The 15120-nt window shown below is 42.9% G+C and overlaps 1 protein-coding gene across 2 annotated transcripts in view; it reads right to left on the reverse strand.

The window, feature by feature from the left end:
• The window catches only part of ENTREP2 (endosomal transmembrane epsin interactor 2), a 190445-nt gene that overhangs the window by 92830 nt on the left and 82495 nt on the right, over positions 1-15120 (reverse strand). The gene's annotated exons all lie outside the window — the stretch shown is intronic.

Genomic DNA, 15120 nt, shown 5'->3' on the forward strand with positions numbered 1-15120 from the left:
TAAATGAACCTTCATTATCTTTACATTTCCAAAATATTTTGGAGGAATTTTTATACATCTTTGCAATCTTTACCAGAGTTAGATACCAACGATACATCATTTTCATATACAGTGGTACCTCTGGGTACGCACACGTCTGGATACATATCCTTTGGGTTACACGTGCAACAAACCCAGAAACATTTTTTCCAGGTTTCGCTGCATGCACATGCGCAGAAGCGCTCTACGCACCGCGCGCATATGCACAGAACAGGCACCTCCAGTTGCAAATTCCTTGGGATCCAACCGGAGCTCCAGAACAGATCCCATGCGCAACCGGAGGTACCACTGTAATTGTCTTTCAATGAACTACACACCGTGAATTTCAAATCCTCTTTCCACAGCTTTCCCCATGACTCAATATGGGGACTCAATGTCCCAAATCCTTTGCCTATTTTATCATTACATCTTTAACCTCCTCCTCTTTCGTCTCCCATTCCAACAGTAGCTTATACATTCTTGATAATAATTTCTCATTATTTTCCAATAATTCTTTTTCAAACTTTGAGAATTCCTTCCCAAAGCCTTTCTCCTTATCACTTTTGGTGTTGTAACTAATCTGTTAACAGGTGTTTTATTTCTCCATAGTTTTTTACCTTCAATTTATTTTTCGCCTCTGTTAACAGATCTTTATATGTAACACAGTTGTCTTCCATATTTACTTTTTTCACAGATATCGCTTCCAATGGGGAAAGCCACCAAGGTGTTTTATTCTCTTATAAATTCTTATATTTCCCCCCATATTTCATAAATTCATTTCCTTACAATGTGATTCAGGAACCCCTTATGAACCTTTAGGTCATACCACAGGTAAGCATGTCAACCAAATCTATTGTCATGTCCTTCTAAATCTAATACATCCATATTCTTTAATTGTATCCACTCCTGTAACCAGCAAAGACTCCTGTAACAAGCAAAGATGCCTCATATTATAATTTCAAATCTGGCAGTGAGAATCCCCCTCTTTGTTTTGCATCTGTTAATAGTTTATATTTTATTCTAGGTTTTTTCCTCCCTTCCGAGCCCAATTTCTTTGTTGATCTGTCTGTATCAGGTGAGACTACTCTGTTCATATCACCCATTAGGATTATTTTTGATCCATCAACTCAAACATTTTCTCTTCTAATTCCTTATAAAATTCTGATTTTCTCTCATTTGGTGCATTTGTCCCAATAATTACAATTTTCTCTCCTTGCAACCCCCTCAAATATTTTATGGGGAGGCCAAAGGGACCTCAGCCCCTAGGAGTTGACTCCTATGACATCATTGGAAAGTGGCCAAGCAGATGTTTACTAGGAGCCAAAAGGCAGGACATGAGCACAATTGCCCTCCATTGCTTTGAAAGTGTTTTAGCTCTGCCACTACCTACATCCAGCCTGTCTGGTAAATATTGCCTACCTATTTGAATATTTACAGTATGAGCAACTCAGAGGCAATAAAACACATTAGCATGCAGATGGCCCTTTATACAGGGAGATGATAGGGTTTGTCAAGCATTAGAGTGAGTTTTGAAAATAATAATCACAAGCTAGACATGCAAGTCCATAAGTAACACAATATTTGCTACTCAGCCAGGGGGAAATGAACATGCACATGGTTGCAAACCAATCAATTAGAACTGCTTCTTTCACTGCTTAATCACTCAAAGTGGCAACTATTTATTTTATTTTTTGATGGACTGATTGCTTTCTGCACTGCAAGAGCTAATCCCAAACAAACCCAAGAAGCAAAGTTTTTGGGATGACAAAGTGCTGTTTCACACATTACGCTTTTAGGTGTGCACCTGAGTTTCTTTTATTTCCATGTCAAAGCACATCTTGAAAGTGTAACAATGAATGAGGTAGGTGCTTGGGAAACAGAGAACCAGGATTGGCTGAAATCCCACACTCAGTGTGCACTCAGCAAACCCAAGCTGCCTGCTATGTACTGTATGGAACTGACCAAGCTTATGGCAACAAAGAGCTGATTCACACATGTATGATGCACACTAGGAGTGATCAGCCTTTTCCAGGCAATGGGCTGCATTCTTCCAGGACAAACCTCTGTGGACAATCTAGTGACCAGTGCCTCAGAGACATATTCCAGAGAGGCAACAGCACTTCAGGAGGGCAGGTGAGGGGTGGTCTGAGGCTGGAAGAAGAGGGCTAAGTTTGGCTCATGAGCTGAGGTTCCTAATCCCTGCTGCACACCTCAGGTCCAATTCAGCCCTCAGGTCCAATTCATAGATGGCCTGAGCAACACAGAAACTACATCATTGCAGCCACTGTCTGGGCATGCAGTGTGGCATGAAAGTGGGCCTTCAAAGGGAGATGCCTCATTCACCCGGCCCATTGGACACAATATGATCCCAGTTCCTGCCTCAAGGTCCTTCACATGCTATGCACAACATTTGCTCCTGCCCACCACAGGGTGTAGCACCTACTCACTGAGGCCATGTGTGAACTGGAGCGAAGATGAGCCAAGAAAACGTCATTGTGCAACTGGATGGGGTAGTGTTTGCTCCTTCTCACAGTAATTTAGTAATATCAGAAGCCACAGGCCACAATGAAGGAGTCCAGTCCACAACTTTCCGCCACTCTAAAGTCTACACAGGTGCGGAAAGAAGCCAAAGGTGGCTGGGGCTTCTAGCTTTGACTCTCACAGAGATTCAGAAGAGAGCAAAGAAAACATACTTCTTCGCGCAGTGCAAAAGCTATGGCATTTGCTCCTAGAAGAGGGAGTGATGGCCACTCTGTGGTAGGCCCTGCTCTCACAGGTGACATAGCTCACCTGTTAAACTTAGTGGAAGACCTTTTCAACTTCATGTAGAGAGGAACACATTCTCTCTACAGTAACCTCTGCCACAGCTTTAACAATTCCATTGAGGGTCTTCTCTCTCTCTCTCTCTCTCCCCCCCCCTGAAAAAATATGGGTGACTCAGAAGTTAATAATTAGCACAAAAATGTGTCAGTGCTCATAACTGATTCAGAAAACTCATTCCCCAGTTGCACCTTGAGGGTTCTGTTCCATCCAAATGATATGGCATGTGCCAATTCTGAGAGTTTATCCCTTTAGAGGCTAAAAAGGATATGAAGAAAAATGCTGACACTCTCTTAAGGTGGTGAACAGAAGTTTACTTTATATTTAACCCCTCCCAAAAAATCTTGACAGGTTTTTTTTTAAAGAAAGGCTGAGCTTTATGTGATTTGCAGGAGTTTACCCTGGAGCTGGATTTTAAACTAAGCAATCAGGCTCATTAAGAGGGGATCTACAGGGTTGAAACTGGCTTCCTCCATGCCTGCAGCAGCTGCCTACAAGGGAAGGGAGATCCAGCAGAGGCTCTACTCCTAACCGTGAAACTGCTGCAATAGGGAACTTGACATTCCCCTCTTTCCTTCCTGCTACACAGATTTTAAAACACCAGGACTCATGCTCACAGAGCAACTTGGTCTGAAGCCTGAAGTGTCCTTCCATATTCTAGCTAGCTGAACAGGTGATTGACTAGCCAGGTCAAACCCTCTGAACAAGCCTACGGAATTTCTGGTCTGCCAAGTCAAAACAGGCTCCACTAGCCACATCGAATGGTCCATGCAGGACTCTAGACACATCCAGGTTCTCCTACTTCCTCTGGGGCTTCATCTTTGAGATCAGTGTTGGCTGGTGCCCACTGAGACTGGTATATAGAGTTGGACACCCAGCTCTATCTGTTGATGGACAGCCATCCTGACTCAGCCCCAGACACACTGACCAGATGTTTGGAAGCTGTGGCTGGATGGTTACGTGGGAGCCGGTTGAAGTTAAATCCTTCGAACACAGATGTCCTCTGGCTGGGACGAGACGATATGGGATTGGGGGGGCAACTCCCATCTCTTGCGGGGGTGCAATTAGTGCCAGAACCGTCCGTTAAGAGTTTGGGTGTAATCTTCGACACCTCCCTTTCCATGGAGGCGCAGATTGCAGCTATAACAAAGGCGGCATTTTTCCATCTCCACCAAGCTCCAGTTGGCTCCTTACCTCTCTCGCCCTGACCTAGCCACTGTGATCCACGCGACGGTCACCTCCAGACTGGATTATTGTAACTCGCTCTATGTGGGGCTGCCCTTGAGACTGACCCAGAAACTCCAGCGGGTGCAGAATGCCGCGGCGAGACTCCTTACGAGGTCTTCGCTGCGAGATCACATTCACCCGGTGCTATACCAGCTGCACTGGCTCCCGGTGGAGTACAGGATCAGGTTTAAGGTGCTGGTTTTAACCTTTAAAGCCCTATACCAGGGGTCTGCAACCTTTAAGACAAAAAGAGCCACTTGGACCCGTTTTCAAAGGAAAAAAAACCTGGGAGCCGCAAAACCATTGCGACATTTAAAACAAATATATCTCCGGAGCCGCGATCTGACAGCGGGCGGGAAGGTGACGTCGGGACGGTGCGTGACTAACGCACGAACCGCCCACATGCGACATCACAGCCAGTACAGCGCCCGCCACAGTGGGGAGTGTTGGGACGCACAATGCGCCTCCTCCCCTCGCTAGTATGCGCCCCAGAGCCGCGGCAAAGGTGTAAAAGAGCCACATGCGGCTCCGGAGCCGCGGGTTGCAGACCCCTGCCCTATACGGCCTAGGACCCTCGTACCTACGGGACCGCCTCTCCTGGTATGTCCCACAGAGGAACTTACAGTCTTCAAATAAAAACATCTTGAAGGTCCCAGGCCACAGAGAAGTTAGGCTGGCCTCAAATAGAGCCAGGGCTTTTTCGGCTGTGGCTCTGATCTGGTGGAACTCTCTGTCACAAGAGACCAGGGCCCTGCGGGACTTGACATCTTTCCGCAGGGCCTGCAAGACAGAGCTGTTCCACCAGGCCTTTGGCTAGGGCACAGCCTGACTCCCTCCCTCAGCAATCTTCGCGGAGCTCTGGCCCAATGGTTGCCAGTGGCTTGAATTAATTAATTTTATAATGAATGATTTTAGAGTGTTGTTTATGCTGTACTTTTGTACTGTTTTATTGTTGTTAGCCGCCCTGAGCCCGGCTTCGGCTGGGGAGGGTATATAAATAAATAAAATTTATTTATTTATTATTTATATAAGGCAGGAAGACCAACAGTAGATGGAGCCAGAGCCAACAATAGTCAGAGTCAGCCAGGTCAGCCAGAGTGGTATACGAGTTAGCGTCCACCATGTTTTTAATTAGAGGGTTTTTTTAGTGGAGGGGAACCTAAATTAGATTGGAAGCAGATTCTGCTTACATGGAGCACAAGAAAGTAGAGTCTGACTAAACACCAGGAAGGCCTTTCTGACAGCAAGAGCTGTTTGACAGGGGAACGAACTGCCTTGGAAGGTGGTGGACTCTCCTTCCTTGGATGTTTTAAAGCAAGCTTGGATGACCAAGCTTTAGTTGAGATTCCTTCATTGCAGGGGGTTGGACTAGATGACTCTTGGGGATCCCTTCCAGCACGAGTCTAGGATTCTATGGTGGCTGTAGGGCCTTCTCTGTTTTGGAACTCTTTGCCTAGCAAGGCTGCCAGCGTCACCCCACTTGGCATCTTTCAAAGGCTGGTGAGAACATGCCCATTTAGATAACGAGTTGTTTTTGTTGAATCTGACTCTGTAGGATCCTCATAGGATCAGGAGGTGAGACATAAAATGTTTTAATAAATAAACAGGGGGGAAGTATTTGGCCCCAATCCTGTGTTGGCTTCTTCATCCTTCCAGTCCTGTTGCAATCAATAAGACTGATGGGCAACTGAATGCATTACTGAAGTTTTAAGATTTTATAGCATATCAGTTCAGACCCAGCAAGTACAAAAATGCTGACCAGGCCTATTAAAAAGGATCTTGGCATTCTATGGTACTTTCACGTTGCACAGGGTGAAATGTATTCTGCCAGAGAGCGCAGTGGAAGGTAAGGGCCCTGGAGTTCAATTCCTTCAGAAAGAAAACAAGCTGTTTCTCACGTCACAAGAATCATAAAGGTGGTTAACAACAGGGCAGGGATCTATTTGACATGAGCCAACAGTGTGACGCAGCAGCTAAAAAAGCCAATGCAATTCTGGGCTGCATCAATAGGAGTACAGCATCTAGATCAAGGGAAGTAATAGTGCCACTGTATTCTGCTCTGGTCAGACCTCACCTGGAGTACTGTGTCCAGTTCTGGGCACCACAGTTCAAGAAGGACACTGACAAATTGGAACGTGTCCAGAGGAGGGCAACCAAAATGGTCAAAGGCCTGACTTCCGGTCGGCGCCAGCGCTAATGGCGGTCCTCTTTTCCGAGCTCCGGAGGAGGACTGCTCTGCGAGTTCGGGTCTGACCCGCTACGGCAAGCGGGGGACCCCTAAAATCACAGGCGCTGAAGCCTGTGAACGAGGAGATTCGGTGGGCACCAGGAGCGCCCCCCCTTTACCGCAGAAAGAGCCTTTTTAAAGGCTCCGAAACGACATCGGGGGAGCGCGGTGCTGAGAATCGCTACCCAGCCCGCAGGGTGAAGCTGCGTCGCTATTAGCGGAGAGCGCCGATTCCTTCCTGTAAATTTTGGACTGAAAAAACCCGTGAGTAAGATTGAACGTCTATTTGAAATTAAGGCTAAAGAATTGGCCAAAGAATTTTGGCTGAAAACGGGGAAGGAAAAATTAAGGAAGTCTGCCTTCCCCCGACTGCATGAAAGTGAAAGCAACGAAACTTTAAAGCTGCATCCGCAAGAGGCATTGTCTTTGATCAACTAAATCTGACATTTGGACTTTAGAACTCCCCTCTAGCTAGCAGGGCAGAGGGGAGATAAAAGAGACATTAGTAACTGCACGATTTATTTAGAAGGAAAAATTTTCTGCTGCCTCAATAACCTGAAATGGACTGCCAAATAAGACAATAGGGCACTGAACTGACTTTTCCCTGTGAAGGTTACATTGTGATACAAAGTGCTTGGATTTCTTTGCTACAGTATACCAGAGCAGGCTGAGACAGTATCTACTGGAAAAGTGCTGCAATTTATAGTTACAAGCCTCCTGATATACTTGTGTTAAACTTTCTCTGTTTTTGTATTTGGACATTTTCTTCCTCTCTGTATTTGGACATTTTGATTTGCTCCCCCTAGAGGGTAAAGCAAAGGCTGATACAGCTTAAGACAGTGGAATTTTCCATCGGGAGACGGTTCCCGTGGGAAACGACCTTGGGACATGAGCGGTCCACCAGAAGAGATAGCTACAAGAGCTAAGACTAGACAACAACAACAACATCAGCAGCAGCAACTGCAACAAAAGAAGAGAGGTTCGATCACGGGTGTAACTCCTACAGGACCTATAGGAACAACAGGACAAGAAAAAGTGACAGCTGTCTCCATGGATGCTGTGACACAAGCTCTGCTTAAGATAAACCAATCCCTGGAGACTCTAACAAAGCAAAGCTCAGAAAATACACAAAAGTTAACAGAGCTAACAGCAAGATTGGATTTGAACACAGAATCTATAAATAAATTGGTCCAGGAAAATTCTGCAACACGTAAAATTGCGGAAGAAGCCAGAACCATTGCTGGAGAGACCCAAGAGAACTTAGAACCAATTGCAAAAAAGGTGCATGAGCATGATGCAACTCTAGCTTTGTGGGAATTACAGAGAAAAGAGAGGAATCTGAAATTGAGACTAATTCCAGAGAATGAAGGTGACAATCTCGTGGAGTTTTTAACACAAGAGTTTGCGAATTGCTGGGAAGATTTGGAGGAAGACGAATTTAAAATCACAACAGCGTTTAGACTGGGTAAAAAACAGAACAGAAAGACTCCGAGGGACTGTCTGATCACCCTTAGATCCAAGGAAGAAAGAGATAAAATTTTAAGACTACATTTTGAAAAGGCCTTGCAAATTGGAAATACAGCTATACAGATCTTTAAAGACATCCCTAAATACATCTTGGATCTGAGAGCCTTCTATAAAGACCTGGTTTATCTGTTAAAGAAGAATAACATCCTTTTTAGGTGGGAATTTCCACAGGGATTGTCCTTCGATTACAAGGCAAAGAAGGTGAAAATAAAGACTATACAAGACAAAGAGAAATTTTTGGAAAGAAACCGAGAGGACCTACAAAAAGGAACTGTGGACCCGATTGCAGAACAGAGGAGAGCAATAGACATTTTGAATCTTTCGTTTGGAAACATTCCACCACCATCAGAGGAAGAGCAACAACTTGGAGCTGTTGGAGGAGTGTCAGAGAAATAACAAGATGGCCCTGCAATTCCTTAGTTGGAATTGTAATGGGCTCAATATGCCATTGAGGAGACGACAAGTTTTTCATAGTTTAAACAGAGAACAACTGGACTTGATATGCCTACAAGAAACTCATATAACAAGAGCCCACAGGAAATTACTTATAAACAAAAGATTAGGACAAGAATTTATCTCATCAGACAAAGTTAAAAAAAGAGGAGTCGTGATCTATGTAAAAGAGAAGTGGGCCCCAAAAATGATGTTCAAAGATGAACAAGGAAGATATTTGGCAGTTGAGATACAAGTACAAGGAGAAAAATTTCTGATAGTTGGAATTTACGCACCAAATGAAGGCAAAGCAGAATTCTTCAAGAAACTCCATGAAATTTTGACGGATTATCTGGATTATAATATGATAATTATGGGAGACATGAATGGTGTAGTCTCCACTAACATGGACAAGGCACAAAGACTGACAGTTACCAAGGAAGGGAGACTTCCTAAGACCTTCTTCGAAATGACGGAGAATATGGACCTAATAGACATATGGAGAACAAGGAACCCTCTTGAGAGAGAGGGAACCTTTTTCTCCCAAGCAATGACGACCTGGACCAGAATCGACCAAATTTGGATCACTAGTGGGATGGCTCCAAAGATTAAGAAGGTAGAGATCTGCCCAAAAACTTGCTCCGACCATAACGCCGTGAAGATGGAAATGAAACTTACAACAACTGGTCAATTTAGATGGAGGATGAATGACACCCTCTTTCGAGATAAGGAGATCCTTATGAAGGCCCAAAAAACTTTAAAGGACTATTTTGAAATAAATTTAAGGGCCGATGTGGAAAAAAGAGTGATCTGGGACGCAAGTAAAGCTGTGATGCGAGGTTTCCTGATTCAACAAAACTCAATAAAGAAGTTTTATGGGCTAATAGCCGTAAATAAATAAATGAATGAAATAAAAAAGAGGAAACAGAATGAGAAAAAGGAAAAGATTTTGGAAAAGATAAAGGAAGGAGAGAAAAAATTAAGAGCAAAACCAAAGTCCCAGGAGATCCTGAGAGAGATTAAGTTATATCAAACACAATATATGGAATTGATGAACCAAGAGATTGAATGGAAGATAAAGCAAATGAAACAAAAGACATTTGAATCGGCAGACAAATGTGGCAAACTCTTGGCATGGCAATTGAAGAAAAGACAGAAATTAAATACAGTTACAAGCCTAGAAGTGGATGGAAAGAATATATCTAAACCCAATGAGATTAGAAACTGCTTTTTGAGTTATTTCAAAAAACTTTATGCTCAAGGACCACAAAATGAAGAAGATATAGATAAATTCCTTGATAAATATGGATTACAAAAAATCTCTCATCAAAGTAAGTTGGATCTGAATCAGAGAATAACAGAGCAAGAGATAGAGGCTGCCGTTCAGAATATGCAACTGGGCAAATCTCCAGGACCAGATGGACTGACTTCTAGATATTACAAATCTTTGAAGGAGTGGTTGATTCAACCATTAAAAGAAGTCTGTAATGAGATTTTGGGGGGGGGGGGAAAGGCACCGGAATCGTGGAAAGAAGCGTACATCTCACTCATACCAAAGACAGAGACTGAAAAGACTCAATTGAAGAACTACCGCCCAATATCATTACTTAATGTGGATTACAAAATTTTTGCAGACATTTTGGCAAAAAGATTTAAAAAAGTGCTGATGGAAAAGATTCATAAGAATCAAGCAGGCTTTCTCCCAAAAAGGCACCTAGCAGACAATGTAAGGAACATAATAGATATTTTGGAAAAGTTAGAGGTGGATATAAACTCTAAAGCAGTGTTGATCTTTGTGGACGCGGAGAAAGCCTTTGACAATATTTCTTGGAGTTTTATGAAAAAGAATCTCCATGGGATGGGGGTAGGCCAAGGTTTTGAGAATGGTATGGGTGCGATATATTCTGAACAAAAAGCTAAGCTGATTGTAAATAACGTAATAACTGAGGAACTTAAGATAGAAAAAGGAACACGACAGGGGTGCCCAATTTCCCCATTGCTTTTTATCTCGGTTCTGGAGGTGTTGCTGAATATGATCAGAAATGACCAGCAGGTTAAAGGTGTACAGGTCGGAGCTAAACAATATAAGTTAAGAGCATTTGCAGATGACTTAGTATTGACCCTGCAAGAGCCAAACACTAGTACGAAAAAGGTGTTAGAAATAATCCAGCAGTTTGGCCAGGTAGCTGGATTTAAACTGAATAAACAAAAAACTAAAGTTTTAGGAAAAAACTTAACAGACATGGAGAAGGAGAAATTTCAAGAGGAGACAGGGTTGATGGTGGTTAAGAAGGTGAAATATCTAGGGGTCTATCTGACATCTAAGAACTTGAATTTGTACAAGGATAACTATGAAAAATGTTGGTCAGAAATTAAAAAAGATCTAGAAATATGGTCAAATTTGAAATTGTCAATGTTAGGCCGAATTGCAGTGATTAAGATGAATGTATTGCCTAGAATGTTATTTTTGTTTCAGACCTTGCAGATTCTTGACAAGATGGATTGTTTTAAGAGGTGGCAGAAAGACATCTCAAAATTTGTCTGGCAGGGCAAAAAGCCCAGAATTAAATTTAAAATATTGACAGATGCCAAAGAAAGAGGGGGATTTGCCCTGCCGGACTTAAAATTGTACTATGAAGCAGCAGCGTTTTGCTGGCTGAAAGAGTGGATGCTCCTCGAGAACACAGACATCTTGGATTTGGAAGGTTTTAATAATGCATTTGGTTGGCATGCATATCTATGGTATGATAAAATTAAGGTGCATAAGGCCTTTAAAAACCATATTGTTAGAAAAGCATTGTTTAATGTTTGGATAAGATATAAAGATCTGTTGGAAAACAAAACCCCTAGATGGTTGTCACCCTTGGAGGCTAAGGCTTTCAAGAAACCCAATATGGAGGTCGGATGGCCGAAGTATTGGGAAATTTTGGAACAGGAGGGAGATAAGCTGAAATTACAAAGTCATGAGAAATTGAAACCTAAAGTACAAGACTGGTTTCAATATTGCCAATTAATGGAGATCTTCAAACAGGACAGGAAAATTGGTTTTCAGATGGAAAAATCAAAATTAGAGACTGAATTGCTAGAACCCAATACCAAGAATTTGTCAAGAATGTATAACTTGTTGCTGAAATGGAATACACAAGATGAAATAGTTAAATCAGCCATGATTAAGTGGGCACAGGACATTGGTCATAACATTATGTTTGCTGACTGGGAGTGGTTGTGGAACACCGGTATTAAATTTACGGCATGTAATGCCTTAAAGGAAAACATTATGAAAATGATTTACAGGTGGTACATGACCCCAGTCAAGCTAGCAAAAATCTACCATTTGCCTGATAATAAATGTTGGAAATGTAAAGAGGCTGAAGGTACTTTTTATCACCTTTGGTGGACATGCCCGAAGATTAAGGCTTTCTGGGAAATGATATACAATGAAATGAAAAAGGTACTTAAATGTACTTTTCTTAAAAAACCAGAGGCCTTTCTCTTGGGCATTGTCGGCCAATTGGTGTCAAAAAAGGACAGAACTTTCTTTATGTACGCTACAACAGCAGCAAGGATACTTATTGCAAAGTATTGGAAGACACAAGATCTACCCACTCTGGAAGAATGGCAGATGAAAGTGATGGACTATATGACATTGGCTGAGATGACTGGCAGAATCCGTGATCAGGGAAAAGAGACGGCGGAAGAAGAATGGAAGAAATTTAAAATCTACCTTAAGGACCATTATAAACTTGATGAATGTTAGAATGTCGAGGTTTTCAGAAAGAAAGGGTTACAGCGATACAAGATTAGATTAAAGGAAAGATTAAGATGAAAGAGGTTGGAAAAAATATTTAGAAGTTGCTAAAAAATCATGGACATTGGGATGCAGAAAGGGGAGGTATGGGGGAGTCCCGGGAAAGAGGTTTATGAAAAAATGTTATGAAATTATATGTGTTTGTATGTCTTTTTATGTGTTTGTTTGTTTTAAATTTTTTTGAAAAACCAATAAAAATCTTTTTTAAAAAAAACAAAATGGTCAAAGGCCTGGAAACGATGCCTTATGAGGAACGGCTAAGGGAGCTGGGCATGTTTAGCCTGGAGAAGGGGAGGTTAAGGGGTGATATGATAGCCATGTTCAAATATATAAAAGGATGTCACATAGAGGAGGGAGAAAGGTTGTTTTCTGCTGCTCCAGAGAAGCGGACACGGAGCAATGGATCCAAACTACAAGAAAGAAGATTCCACCTAAACATTAGGAAGAACTTCCTGACAGTAAGAGCTGTTCAACAATGGAATTTGCTGCCAAGGAGTGTGGTGGAGTCTCCTACTTTGGAGGTCTTTAAGCAGAGGCTTGACAACCATATGTCAGGAGTGCTCTGACGGTGTTTCCTGCTTGGCAGGGGGTTGGACTCGATGGCCCTTGTGGTCTCTTCCAACTCTATGATTCTATGATTCTATTCATTTGGGGTTTCTCATTTTTCAAATCTGGAATTCAGTTCTCTACATTTCCACATCAATTTGTGATTTTTTAAAAAATCCTCAAATAAATTAATCAAAATTTTACTGTAAAATGCTCCTGTAATGGGAATTGGGGTTGCTTGTGCGTAAACCGCAAACTGCTCCAAGCTGGTTATATAGCTAAACCTTTCCCTGGCTGGACAGCCCTTACAACGCGACTGTCTCAGTCACTGGCAGAATCCGTCAGTGGGCATTTCCTAAATTTCTTCCAACATAAAAGTTCCTTGACTCCAAGTCTCCTCCTAGATTCTCTGCGCGGAAGCCTTCTGCGCAGCGTAGGCGTACCAAGCAGAGGTCCTGTGCTCTCCCCGCTGATCTCACTGGAAGAGTCTCGGAGCCTTCCCTCCGCAGTACTCTCAGCCTCCCCTTTCTTCCTGGTGTCACCTGGATTTCCTTCCCCAGCGGAAGCTCTCTCTCTCTCCTTGCTTGTTCCCTCCCTTGCATCATTAGGGAGCCTTACCTCTCCTCTTGGCTCTGATGGCAGTTCCCTGACAGCTCCTCACATACACATTTTTGCATTCTTAAAATACTAAAATATATGCTTTTGTGCACACTTACATTATTGTGGACTGTATTGCAAAATTCAGATAAATTTAGAAGAATAATTGTTTTAGAAACTATGACTCAGATAGACTAGCCTTTAAACATGAACTGAATCTAATTTCTCCCCTATCCCTACAGCAGGGCATCAGCCCTGGGATGGGGCTGAAAAGAAAGGCACCCCTGTATCGAGGGAGTGGGGCTCACGCAACTAGATGCATCTCCATAGAAAACAACTCCCTGTGGATAATAACCAGGTGTATGAAAGGCGACTGAGTTAGAACCCTTTCCCTTGACCTGCTGGTTGCCCCGGTGTCAAATTTTAGGACTGTACCCAATATTCTCTGTCCAGTAGGGACAAGGGCACATGCACTAGGGAGCAGATGAGTTTCAGTGTTGCACAACAGAGGGCTTCCTCAACAAGCTGAAGCAAGATAAATTATTCAGCAGAGGCTATGGCCTGCCTTGGATTAAGGGAAGACTACTAAATGGTATATGAATTCCTCAGCAAACTGGCCTCCACAGTGAAGACATTAACAACTGTCTGGATCCATCAGTATTTGAGCACAGGGCACAAACTATCACAAACTCTTAGCTGAATGTGAAGTGGGAGCTGGAAGTACAGAGAAGGTACACAATTTAAAGGAGGTGAAAAGCAGAAAGCACTTTGCTTGGGTTTTTTCCCCTTTGCTGGAAAGTGGTTTTCAAAATATCCTTCTTCCTATTTAGTTCATTAATGAATAGCATTCATTTCAATTAACATTGCAATCTCAGTATACAAACACCTTTGGCAGAGATATTCCTCACAGAACCATTCCATTAATGTCTGTGAATTTATACCAAATTAATTGTGTGAAAGACAAGAGCCACTTTCCTTATCTTTTCACTGGCTGTTTAATGAACATGCCTAACAAGAAGTGTTTAGTCCTTAATTGGCATCTTGCTTAACAAAGCTGGTTTTTAGGAAGATGTTGGCAGGCACCTAGTGATGCTACCCCAAAAAGAGAGGATTTAACTGGATTTTTTTCGAAAAGAAACTAACAAAGTCCAAAGGTGGGGTTCGGACTTGATTTAAAAGTTGCTAATATTCAGATGGCGTGATTCAGAAGTACATATGAAGAGCCCAGGTGAATCAGACCAAAGGTCCATCTTGTCCACAATCATAATTTTCACAGTGGCCAACCAGATGCTTCTGGAAAGCACAGAAGAATGGGACAACTCTCTCCCGTGGTTGCTGGGATTTCATGTCCTCTGCCTCTGAACATCAGACACGCTTCAAATCTCTGAAGGGCTGTCACACAAAACAGAACAAAGACTTGTTCTCGGCTGCTGCCCCAGAGGGATGAATACATATAATGGCCTTAAATTACAAGAAGGTAAAATTTGATTGAAAAGTAGAAGTAAGGTATTGTTGGTAGGAGCAATTTGACAATGCAATCAATTGCCTAGTGCCAGGATAGAGTACATGCGGCCTTCCAGATGTTTCTGGATCCCATCAGCCCCAGACAGCATGGCCAATGCTCAGGGATGATGGGAGCTGCATTCCAATGAGATCTGGTTCTGCATCCCTGACCTAGAGCAATGGTGGGCTCTCCCTCACTGGAGGTCTTCAAGTGAAGACTGGGGAGCCATCTGTTGAGGATATTCTAACTCTGCACAGCCTGTACCATGTATGATCCAGGTGCCTTCTCACTCAAGGGTGAGAAGCCAGTGACCCCTCCAGATGTTGCTGAACTCCCAAAGTCCCAGCCAATATGGCCTGTGGTCAGGGATGATGGGAGTTGTAGTCCAGCAACATCTAGATGATCACAGGTTCT

Source organism: Podarcis liolepis (genome assembly GCF_965112155.1).
Source record: "Podarcis liolepis genome assembly, chromosome: 14".
NCBI classification, from domain to species: Eukaryota; Metazoa; Chordata; class Lepidosauria; order Squamata; family Lacertidae; genus Podarcis; species Podarcis liolepis.